Below are 12,624 nucleotides of genomic sequence, written 5' to 3'. Positions count from 1 at the left end.
CCCTGCTGTTGCACATTGCTACGCTCCCAATAGGGTTGTTCCTGCCATTGGGGTTCCCTGCGATTGGGACCCATTTGGGGGTGCACAAATGGTCTCCCCCTCTGGGGTAGGTAACCTAGACCCCTCCTCTGCCAACCCCTTCCTCCCCTAAAAAAGGACGTGGTGATTGGTGGAAATTCCTTTCTCCATAATTCCACAATGGCTCAAATCTGTTTGACACTGGTACCTGATAGGTATTGTCATAAACAATACCTAGCTTTGGGATCTCATAGGGCCACCTCTACCTCTTGCTCGTCCCCTTTGATTTCTCCCTCCTCTATTTAGCAGTGGATCTTACAATGGAGGACAGGGGAATCTGCCATTTTCCTGATTGTAATTTATATTTTTGAGATGTTGTACTGGAGTTTGGGGAGTCCAATGCCTTACTGTATGAGTCTGGCATTTGATCACTCTTGTTGTCAATAGTATTAATGGGATTTAATGTCTGTTGTCATACATAAATAGAATTAGATTTAAAATCTCCAAGATCCCTATCTATTATATCTCTATAATCTTTGAGATTCCCTAATGGGGTCAAGTTGCTGCTACAGGTTAGTGATCCTGCTTTCCAATTTGACCATCTTTTTCTTTTTCCTTTGCAATGCAAGCTCCTGCAGCTTTAAACCAAATCCATTAAAGAATTCCAACTATTCTAACAATGATTCTGGGTCGTCAAGACCATCCTGAGGGGCTATTTCCCATCTTAAACGACGTACTACAATTCTCTGAGATATAGTTCTATAGTAAATATGTCCCACCAAGTCCTAACTTGTTTCTCTAGAGTATTACCCAAGGCCACAAGAGCCCCATTGTAATTGACTTGATTGGTAGTTTGCTCATTCACTGTGAATAGATGATTGAAATCTGTATGTCTATTAGTTAGAAACTTCAAAGCATCCATAGCTGCTGAAAAAATAGTAAAACAGTATTAATCTCAGTGTCTAAAAGGCCTAATTGCACTGCTCAACGCTCAGGAAAAATGAAGTCCCCCCCAAAAATATATATAGAACACATATGATATGTGATGTATATGACACAAGTCTATGTACATAAAAGCAGCCTCTAAAAAAAACAGAAATATACACGTAAGTTAAAAAAGTCCTTAGTCCATATAGACAAAGTTCCAATACTCAAAGCAGCGCTCCAATCAAATAAATGAAGTATGACCAGCATTCACATGTAAAAACATATGAGAAATCTGTAGTATGTTGATAGGTGATGAGACAGTTCAATTGTTAGGTGAAGGATTCTACTTAATGATTGATAGGCATATACCATCTATCAGAGTCCACACCACGTGAAACACACTCACCTAGGGGTTTACACTCACCGATGGGATATTCAAAAGCCTTGAACACACCAGGTATCTCCCGTTTGGCCCGGTTATCTCAAACAGCTCATCACCCAGAACGGTTTAGTCATGTAAAAAAAGGCTCCACATCAGTGGCGGCTCGTGCATTGTGGGCGCACGGGCGCCGCCCCCCGATACCTCTGCCACCCTCCCTATTCATGTGCCCGGCCCCTTTCAGGACACCGGACACAAGAAATACTATGGCGGGGATAGGTGGGGGGTATGTATTTTAAAGCACGTGAGGCTCTAATAGGCTCCAAAAAAGGGTGGGCTCGGGGGGGAAGAGCACTGTAGAAGAGGAGACACGGCGAAGGAAGCCTGAAGAGCCGAGTGGACACAGGAGCCACAGCCGGCGCTTCCCGCTGAGGAGGAGAGCCACCGCTTCCCGGCGAGGAGAGCTGCTGCTTCCCGCCGAGGAGGAGAGCCACCGCTTCCCACTGAGGAGGAGAGCCGCCGAGGAGGAGAGCCACCGTTTTTCACAGAGGAGGAGAGCCACCGAGGAGGAGAGCCGTAGAGGAGGAGAGCCCCGTCACTCCAGGAGAGGAGCAGAGCCCTGCCACATGAGCGGTAAGTGCTGCCGGACCGGCCACGGGGGGGTTAGTGAAGTGACAGCTGAGCCGGGAGACGCACCTGGCTGCATTTGATGGGCACAAGTTGACTGCATATACAGGGCATAAGTGGCTGCATATGATGGGCACAAGTGGCTGCATTTGATTGGCACAAGTGGCTGCATTTGACGAACACAAGTGGCTGCATTTGACAGGCACAAATGGCTGCATATGATGGGCACATGTGGCTGCATATGATGGGCACCAATGGCTGCATTTGATGGGCACAAGTGGCTGCATTTGATGGGCACAAATGGCTGCATATGATGGGCACAAATGGCTGCATATGAAGGGCACAAGCAGGGCCGGACTGGGAATAACATCCAGCCCTGGAAAAAATTTCATACCAGCCCCACAGCATTATTATACCACCGCAACAGCATAACGTCATTGATTTCTTGTTCATGAAAGGGAAAACCATAAAATGCACATTTGAAGAGTGTATTATATATAGATAAGACAGATATGAAATCACATAGGGCTTTATATATATATATATATATATATATATATATATATATAAGCAAATTCCAGTTAAAAGTGGTAAGTGATCAATCATCAAGGGGGACCCCAGGAACTCAGAACGTGGGAGGGGGGGGGGAACCCCTTCCACAGAAAGAATACACTAAGGTAAGGGGGGGTGGGTTACTGATATAAGGCTGTGCTTTATATCGGTGCCCCTTACATTATCGTATTCACTCCCCCCTTACATCAGTGACCCCCCCTTCAGACTGGCCTAGCGGTGCTGTCACTGACCTCCTCTCAGGTGCACCGTCCCGGCGGTGCTCCCACTCTTGACTTCTCTGCAGACTCCCTCAGAGACTGCAGACATGATACAGGAGATGGTCAGAGACTGCAGACATGATACAGGAGCTCAATGCAGCCTCACCAGTGCCCATCAAATGCAGCCTCACCAGAGCCCATCAAATGCAGCCTCATCAGTACCAATCAAATGCAGCCTCACTGTGCCCATCAATGCAGCCTTACTGTGCCCATCAATGCAGCCTCACTGTGCCCATCAAATGCAGCCTCACTGTGCCCATCAAATGCAGTCTCACTGTGCCCAGGAATGCAGCTTCACTGTGCCCATCATTGCAGCCCCTCCTGTGCCCCATGGCCCAGTCAGCAGTCCCTGTCTGTGGGAAGGTGTGTTGTTGATGCTCGGTACGGTACCTTGCATGCCAGCAGGATATCCATGATGGCCAACAGCAGGCAGGGTCTGTTCTCGTTTTGGATGGGGACAGTGCTCCTTCCAGAGGATCTGTTTGCTGTGAGATGGAGTGGTCCCTGGCCACCTGCACCTTCAGCCATCCTCATTTTCCGGCCCCAGTCAGCCTGTCCTCTGGTCCTGGGGAAGTGGAGAGCACTGGGTGGGAGCTGGAAAGAAGGGGGAGCAGAGAGTACTGGCGGGGTTGGAGAGCACATGGGTGGGGGCAAAGAGCAGGGGGGAGTGGAGATCACAGGGATGGGGAGCGGAGAGCGCTGGGGGGGGGGGGGGACGACTTGAGAGCACTGGGGATCCAAAAATAACAGAGGTGGAGAGCACTGTGGGGGCTAAGAGTGTGGGGTGGCGAAGAGCACTGGGGGAGGGGCAGAAAAACAGGGGTGGAGAGCACTGGGGAGTGGAGAGCAATGGGGGGAGCTTGAAAGCACCAGTGGGGGAGGGGCAGAAAAACAGGGGTGGAGAGCACTGGGGGGTACAAAGAGCAGGGGGGAGTGGAGAGCAATGGGGGGAGCTTGAAAGCACCAGTGGGGGCCAGAAAGAACAGGGGTGGAAAGCACGGGGGACTGGAGAGCACTGGCGGGGGTTGGAGAGCACATGGGTGGGGGCAAAATGCAGGGGAGAGTGGAGAGTACAGGGGTGGGGAGAGGAGAGTGCTGGGGGGGGAAGCTTGAGAGCACTGGAGGGGGAGCCAAAAAAAACAGGGGTGGAGAGCACGGGGGCAAAGAGCATAGGGGGGGCTGGAGAGCGATGGGTGGAGCTTGAGAGCACCAGGGGGAACCGAAAACAGGGGTGCGGAGAATGGGGGGCTGGAGAGCACTGTGGGGGGCGGAGAGCACTGGGGTGGGGGCTGGAGAGTGATGGGGAGAGCTGAAGAGCACTGGGGGGGGGGAGAAAGAACATGGGTGGAGAGCACTGGGGGAGTGAAGAGCACTGGGATGGTGGCTAGAGTAGGATGGGGAGAGCTGGAGAGCAGGGGGGGCAGAAAAAACACGGGTGGAGAGAACTGTGAGGGGGGGTGGGGCTGGAGAGTGTGGTGAGGGGGGGAGAGCATGGGGGGGAGCCGGGGAGCACAAGGAGAACTGGGGGGGCAGTAAAAGAAGTTGGATAGGAGGATCGGCGGGGGGGCGCATATAGAGGAAATTAGCTTTCTATATTCCTCCATGCAGCCGCTGAATACTTGATTCTCCTCCTCTCCCTCCTGCAAGTATTCAGCGGCTGCATGGAGGAATATAGAAAGCTAATTTCCTCTATATGCGCCCCCCTGCCGATCCTCCTATACAGGCACACAGGGCGGACTGTACGGGCGGGCATCTACTGGATCCCTCTCTCCTGTTCCGTCCCTCTCTCCTGCTCCTGTGTGTCACGGAGCTGGCTGGGTCTGTGTTCGGCGGCCGCGCTGTAACATGGTCCCGCCCCCCTAGACCGGCTCGTGTGATAGGCGGAACACTGATTCCATCCACTATCACACAAGCCGGTCTAGGGGGGCGGGACAGTGTTACAGCGCGGCCGCCGAACACATATCCAGCCAGCTCCGTGACACACAGGAGCAGGAGGGGAGCACTGCAGCCGCAACTCAGGCGGCCTACCGGGAAATCTCCCGGTATCCCGGTAGGCAAGTCTGGCCCTGGGCACAAGTGGCTGCATATGAAGGGCACAAGTGGCTGCATATGAAGGGCACAGTGGCTGCATTTGATGGGCACAATGGGTGCATTTGATGGGCACAATGGCTGCATTTGATGGGCACAGTGAGTCTGCAATTGATGGGGAGGTTCAGTATTTTTCAGTTTGTTTGCCCCCCAAAAAAATTTTGAGCACCAGCCGCCACTGCTCCACATATGAGGGTAAAAGGAACTGTTCAACCACAAGTGACTTTTTCATCCAGTCCCAGATTATTAAAAGCAGGTTCAGAGAAAAGGGTTATAACTAGGGCTGCACTGATACTAGCTCCCTATTCTCCTCCATTTAATTATTATTTTCCTGCTTTTTTTCTTTTGTTCATGTCTATTTTATAAACGATAAACAATTAAAACTTTTCTTTGTTTGCTTTGTTAGTGGATATTTTTACACATATATATTAACATATATTTACACATTTACATAGAAAAGTGCTAAATTTAAAAAAAAACAATTTATTTAATTTGTAAATAACTTTCCTGACGCCACCATGGCAGCATACTAGTGATAGGCTCCGCCTTTCTCCCCTCCCTCAGGACCAATGAAATAGCATAAATTAAAGGCCAGTTAGGCCCCGCCCCATTCTTCTTTTTGTCCTCCTACCTCCACGCACCAGTGAAGAGTAAGCAGTACTATTTTCCCCTCTCTGCCTCCAGGCAGCTGCAGGCTGGGTTAAGCCTCTCCCAGTACGAAGTCCCAGTATCAGGCTGCTAAAAGCACCAGAGTAGCTTGGGAGCTCCTTCTGTGGGTCTTGATGGAGCTGAGCAGTTTTTCCTCTTTAGGAATGAAATCTGCCTTTAAGGTTGGTATCTGCAACACTGGTTGGGTTTGGGGAGGCCAGCTTTGCATCCTTCCTACCTTTGTTTGTCTCCTGTCATTTTCTCATTTTCTGCAACTCCTGTTCTTTTCCTCCTGCAGTGGCACTGGTCTGGGTACATTACTCCCCCTAGACAGGTTCTCTGTCCTTTGCTGTCCTAGGCTGGCTGTAGGTATAGCTTATGTTTGTAGGTTGTGTATGTATAGGTTTGGGGCAGGTGGGTATGTGTGTGTGTATGTGTGTGTATATATATATATATATATATATATATATATATATATATATATATGTGTGTGTGTGTATTGTAGGGGATCAGAGGGGTGGACAGCTGGCTCAGAGACAGCCCATTAAAACAAAAGTGGTTTAATTCAGCAAAATGTCAAAATAAACATAAGATAAGACAGACTTGTCTTGTCACACAGTTGTGCACACAGTACAGCTCATAGTTCAGCAGCACACAGGCTTATAGGTAATAGTTCATGGCTCCAATCAGAGCTACAGTCTTTATGTGGTTAAGCTCACCCAGCACACCATCCAGCAATGTACATTTTCACACAGGGTGCTGCTGTGTCTCTCTCTCCTACTCAAACAGCTCCTCTCTGTGACTTTCAGCCCAGCTGACAATAAGCAGGTCTGAAGGGGAAATACCTGCCCTCTTCGATTAACCTCTTCTTAACCCTGCCCCAGGCTTACCCTCTGCAGTATGTTTATATGTTCATGTATATGTTTGTGTATATGTGTGTGTGTTCTTATGTTGGTTGGTATGTATGTATGTATGTGGGGGGGTGTTATATGGAGCGGTATGTGCATGTATTTATATATGCATGCATATTGTTTAAAAAAAAAAAAAAAGGGGAAAGGAGAGAGTGTGTAGATGTGTGTGTGTATATATATATATATATATATATATATATATATATATGTATGTATATATTTAGATATACATTAATAGAGGGAGAAGCAAAGTCGCTGTTGCCTTATCTATTTTTCCTCTTCTCGGTCTTTCTGCGGCTGTCTATCTCTCAGCTGGTCGTCCCATATCTCCACGGTTCGAGTATCAGTCACCACCCATACAAAAAACCCTCAACACTTAGGTGGGGACCACCGTGTCGGTAGGTTTTCAGGAAAAGAATGCCCTCTCATGCGGATTGCTTTGATTTGCTTCAGCTCCGCGCGCCCACGCTCTTAAAGGCCAGAGGCCATAGAAAGGCGGACGTTCTTCAGAGAAGCATAGCACTTCTTAGCTCTTCTTTCTCAGACCTGGCACCCCAACAAGAGTCCTGCAGGACCTGTGGTGCAGTGCCTATGCCCAGGAGGCTGGTGAGTGAAGTCGGCCTGGTTGAAGTTTGCAGGTGACAGGTAATACCGAATGTCCTTATTACTTATAAGGTGGCACAAAACTTCTGTTTTAAACTCACTGTAATTACTCTAGCTAGCCAGCCCCCTTGTTGCGGGTCTAGCCACCAGCAGAACAACCTGCCTCATGGATCACTCATCCTCTCAGTACTCCTGATGAGGGGGCGCAGCCTGCAAATGATTTTAGCTCCCTTGCACCAGAGGAAGATCTGGAGCTACTTGGTGTCAGTTTTTCTTTGGAGAACTGTGTATCCAGGCAGTCATGCAGACCATTACATGGGTTAAAAGACAAAGTCATATTTACCCTTTCAATGAGCAATCACTTTTCCATTAGGAAACTGGTTTAATTCAAGGCGGATATAGCATCGCTGAAATCCATGCCTACAGTGGGACCAGCTGTTGTCCAATAGGGTGGTGGCTGGGAAGGGCCTGCCACTCAACAGAGGCCCTTACCTTGGTGATGGGTACTTTGGGTTTCTGCTCCCAGAATATGGTTGGGGAGGAAATGGCTGTGTTTGGCTTCCTAGAAACAAAATTGGAATAGTCACTTTATAGTGCAAGATCTCTGTTTGATACGGAACCAGAGACAGCCATGTCGGAAGTGACAGGAGGAGGGTCCGTGCTTCTCCCATAACATAAAGCAGGAAAGTAAAAAAAAAAAATATATGTAACTAAAAATAAATAATAATAAATAGAGGGAGAAATATGTTTCTCTCGCTAGGCTCCGCTCCTCTAGGGGCAACCTTTCATAAGGTCCATAAATTAAAATCTTTGGTTGTACCGCAGGTACCCACAAAACCCTTTTACCAGGCGCATGCCCAGACTTTTAAGGTAAGTCCCAGTGGGCATGCATCACAGGTTACTGGACAGTGGATTGTGCAGATCCTTGGAGGAATAGGCACTCATGGTCACTTCGGTGGATTCCTCACTGTTCCTTCTCCGGACCTTTTTCTCCCCCTCGGAGCTGCCAGATCCACTGCAACCACGGCGGTTATAATACTTACAGACACTTCAAACTCAGAGGGGAGCTGTCCTGGTCCCATCTCACAGGAGAGATTGTAGGTTTCCTACCTACCCCTGTTTGTAGGTCGCGGGGGTTGGAGAGAAGCATTCGCTTGCAGCAGATGGCTTGAGGCTTTCGCTAGATCGTCAGGATTCTTAGCCTTACATCCCAAAATTTTTTCTTTTCTTTTTTATTCCAAAGTAAGTAAATTTGGCGATTGGTTGGACACATCTCCGCTTTATCAGCCTACCTTTTAGCCTATGAATATCTCTAAGAATGTTCACAGAGGTTTCGGTGCCGTGTCAGTTCCTCTTGAAGAACAGGGTCTCCAGATTCGCCACTAACTGGGTGTCATTCCTTTCTACATAAAAAAAAAAAAAAAGGCCAACTTTTGCTTTCCAACAGTTAAAGTGCTTGTGGGGGCTCTACTGGTTCCTCTGTTTTGCTTCCATCAGAAAAGGACGTTGTCAGTCATAAGGAGAATTCTGAGATCAGATGCCTCTACTTCCTGGACGACTTCTAGGTGTCTCAGCCTCCTGGGCGTAATGTTGTCATTCATACCAATAATTCCTTGGGTGCATGGTCACCGGTGCTAGTTTCAACTACAATGGAGGAAACAGGGGACGGCGCAGCTATGGTCAGTGTCACGCAGTATGTATAGCGGTCCGCAGTGATGGAAAGACCTTGAGGATGTCACGAACCATCTGACTGGATCAATGTGATGAATCATATCGGCAAGACAGCCTGAAAGGTGCACTGCGAGAGTCTGTCGGTCAAGGCAAGCGGAGATTGCTAGCCAAGGAAGGTAGTCTTGAAAGCGCTGGAAGGTCAGGCAGCTTTTTTATCACTTTGACCTTGCTACACAGAATCAAGGGTGACCAGTCATCTTGCGGTTGAGCAACAGGACAGCAATTGCGTATTTTCAGCTCCAGGGAGGATCTTGCGGCAATATGCTATTGAGAGATGTAGAACCCAGAATGTCTGGGTAGGAAGATCACCAGCAAATTCCGGAAGCAATTTACCTCCTAGGGGACTGGAATACATTGACATACTGTCCATCATGCAAGCTTGTTAGAGCATGAGGGGGTGGCGTGTCCACAGGTGGCCTAACACAGACAGGCTTCTTTGCTTCTCACAGCAAATGCCAATTTAAGAACAAGTCTGACTCGTTTTCCGCTCCCCAAAGCAGAGAACAGAACCTGAGTTTCTCCATGAAACTGCAATCAAGCCTACTGTATATGTTTTTCTCCAACCTCTCTCCTAATGAAATTCCTCTGAAAGCTGTCAAGAATTAGCATGGTAGTCATGACCACCCCTCCATTCTGACCATAGGAGTCTTGGTGCTTCCTGGCTATCCACTTCAAAATACAGAAGTCGATTCCCCGTCACACATGCACAGACCAGAGATGCAAGCATAATGGCGGGAAGAGGAGGCCGCAGAACCTAGATTGCTCCAGAGTTGCTCCAAGAGTGAGCTCTACTTTGGGGGGTGCAAAAGGCACTCTACTAACAGCCTCTATGCCAAGATCTGGAACAAACTTGTCTTTTTTTCTATTTTGCATGGCAAGATATTATTCTTACTGCACCTCTGGTGGCAGCTGTTCTGGTCTTCTTGTAGGTCAGATTGGACATGAACCTTACCCTATACTCTTTTGAGGTTGCAGGTGTCAGCAAGAACAAGGTTTATTTTGGCCAAAGGCCCTTTAGTTGGCAAAATTTTGCAAAATTTTGAAGACAGTCAGGAGGTTTCGTCAACCGCGAGAAAGAATCTTTCACAATTAAAATCTTTCGATGCTGTTGGGGTTTATTTCAACTGTTTACTCCAACAGGGCAGTGTTCGGTTTAAGAAATCGCTTACTAACCAGTATTTAGCGCAAATCGTCAAACAGAAGTCGGTTTGAGTTTCAAGCCCTTAGAACTTCAGAAAAGCATATTGCTTTTGTTACAGGAGTAGAGCTGCATCCTGTAATTCAGCTTATATCAGAGGTAGCGACAGCCCTCCATCTATCAATCATCTGTCCATTGCCTAACTTTCCAGACGTTCAAGCAAGAAAACCACACAAATTGGTCATTCCCAGAGCTTGAAAGAAGTTTCTGTCCAGAGCAGTTTCTGCTCTTTTCAGTTCATATGATAAGTCTTTCACTGTTCCAGATGGAATTCATCAGGCAAGAGAGGTTGCCTCCTGGAATTTAGCAAGATTGGTTGTGCAGATGGGAAATGGGTCGTGAGCCTCCTTCAGTGGCAGGATGCATCCTCTTCCAGAGGGGTTGAGGCCTCATAGGCGGCCCAGAATCTATGGATTCATTCTACAGGAAAGTGGCATGCTTTTCCCAGCATACCTTTTCAACCTTTACAGAATAGATTTGGGTGCCTTGTCATCAGTGGGCTTCGGAGGAATGACTGTTCAGTCTTCTGTCCCATTTAAAAAAAAAAAAAAAAATATATATATATATATATATATATATATATATAAAATAATTATTTTGGTTTGTTAAGTAGAACCCACCCTGTCAGCTAGGATATGTATCACTAGTATGCTGCCATGGTGGCGTCAGGAAAACGGAAAATTGTATCATACTTACCATAATTTTCCTTTCCTGACGCCAATCCATGGCAGCATACGGACCCACCCTTGTGCGTTTCGGTATCTAGCTAATTACGAAAAATGGGGCGGGACCTAACTGACCTTTAATTTATGCTATTTCATTGGTCCTGAGGGAGGGGAGAAAGGCGGAGCCTATCACTAGTATGCTGCCATGGACTGGCATCAGGAAAGGAAAATTACGGTAAGTATGATACAATTTTCCATTTTTCAATGCTTTGTACCATTGCTGACAGCTGAATTTAAAACAAAACAGTTGCGGTAGGTATCGGTAATTGGTATCGGTGAGTACTAAAAAAAAATATCGATACTCGTACTCATTGTAAAAAAAATGGCATTGGTGCATCCCTAGTTATAACCCCCAGCAGTTAGACTCTAGGTAGAGGAAGTGTCTATGCTCCCCAGAGAAGTAGTTTTGAGAGATGGAATACCCCAAAATAATGATAATAGCCATGAATGGGGCTTTATATCAGGATTACATTCACATTAGAAAGAGGTGGAAGCAATTTTCAACCAGCACTGGCAAATATTGTGTCTGGGCAAAACATTAAAACCAGTACTTCCAGCTGCCCCTAAATTTATATATAGGAAGGCCCCCAGTTTTGGTGATAGGGTGGTGAAGAATATTCTGGACCCACCCACCAGACCTCCATCCTTTTGGGATCGTGATGGCTTCTTTGCATGTAGGAAATGTAAAGCATGTAGAGAGGTCACCAGGCCAATGAGAGGACTGGAGAGTTTCACTTCACCTTCTAATGGTAGAGAATTTAAAATTTGTGAATTCATTACATGTAATACTACCCATGTCCGTGTGCGCTGATGTACATTGGGCGCACAAATAGGTTACTAAGAATTAGGTTTGCAGAGCATGTTCAAAACATAAAATTAGGTTTTAAGGATCATAGTGTTTCATTACACTTTAAGATATTCCACACTCCGGATCCGCCCGGTCTGAAATTTTGTGGCATAGACCATAATAAACCAGCTTGGAGAGGTTCTAATAAAATAAGAGAATTACACAAATGTGAAACGAAGTGGATCTTTCTCACAGATACCTTCATGCCCAAAGGGTTAAATGTGGCTCTTGATATCAACTGTTTTATCAGCGATATATAGGTTTTATTTATGAATTTCTGCTTTTTTAATTGTTATTAAATTAATCGTTTTCCAATGTTGGAGTTAACATAATCAACAACCCCTCGATCTTCTCTTTTCCTAAAATTTTTTAATTTAATTTCTTATATTTCCTATATTTCTTATATTTTTTTTACATTTTAGACTTGATTTATTCTAGTTTGTCATTGCATTCATATTGCATTTATATTACATATATTACATATGTTTCACTTGCCGGGAAATATCCATAATTGAGCTTTACTAGGTAGTATCTGGGTTTGCTAGTATGTCAGTTTGCTTAAAATTTAGACTTGGATTTATGTAATCTAGTTTGTTATTGCATTTATATTACATATATTACATATTTTTAACATTAGTTAACCTATAAGTCCCGCTGGTAACCGCAGCATAAGTGCTGTGAGTCACCCTATAATATTTCTCTTATTGGATTTTACAATGTTATTTCATGTGAACAATTTTTATCAATTTTAATAATTTTAATCATGAAAATTTAAAAGCATTTTTTGTTTGGATTGTATAACCATACAAGGCAAACTCTAGTATTGTTGGGAGCTATCCATGATTGAGCATTATTAGGTAATATCTGGGTTTGCTAGTATGTCAGTTTGCTTAAATTTAGACTTGGATTGATTTATTCTAGTTTGTTATCACATTTATATTACATATGTTTCACTTGCTGATATATTTAGTATTAGTTGAGCTAGAATATTTCTCATTTTGGAGTTTACAATGTTATTTCATGTGAACAATTTTATTAATCCTATTAATTTTAATCAGGTGAAAATTTAAATGCATTATTTGTTTGGATTAT

The sequence above is a fragment of the Aquarana catesbeiana genome, linkage group LG05 (assembly GCF_042186555.1).
Source record: "Aquarana catesbeiana isolate 2022-GZ linkage group LG05, ASM4218655v1, whole genome shotgun sequence".
Classification (NCBI taxonomy): Eukaryota; Metazoa; Chordata; class Amphibia; order Anura; family Ranidae; genus Aquarana; species Aquarana catesbeiana.
Note: the sequence above shows the minus strand (reverse complement) of the source record.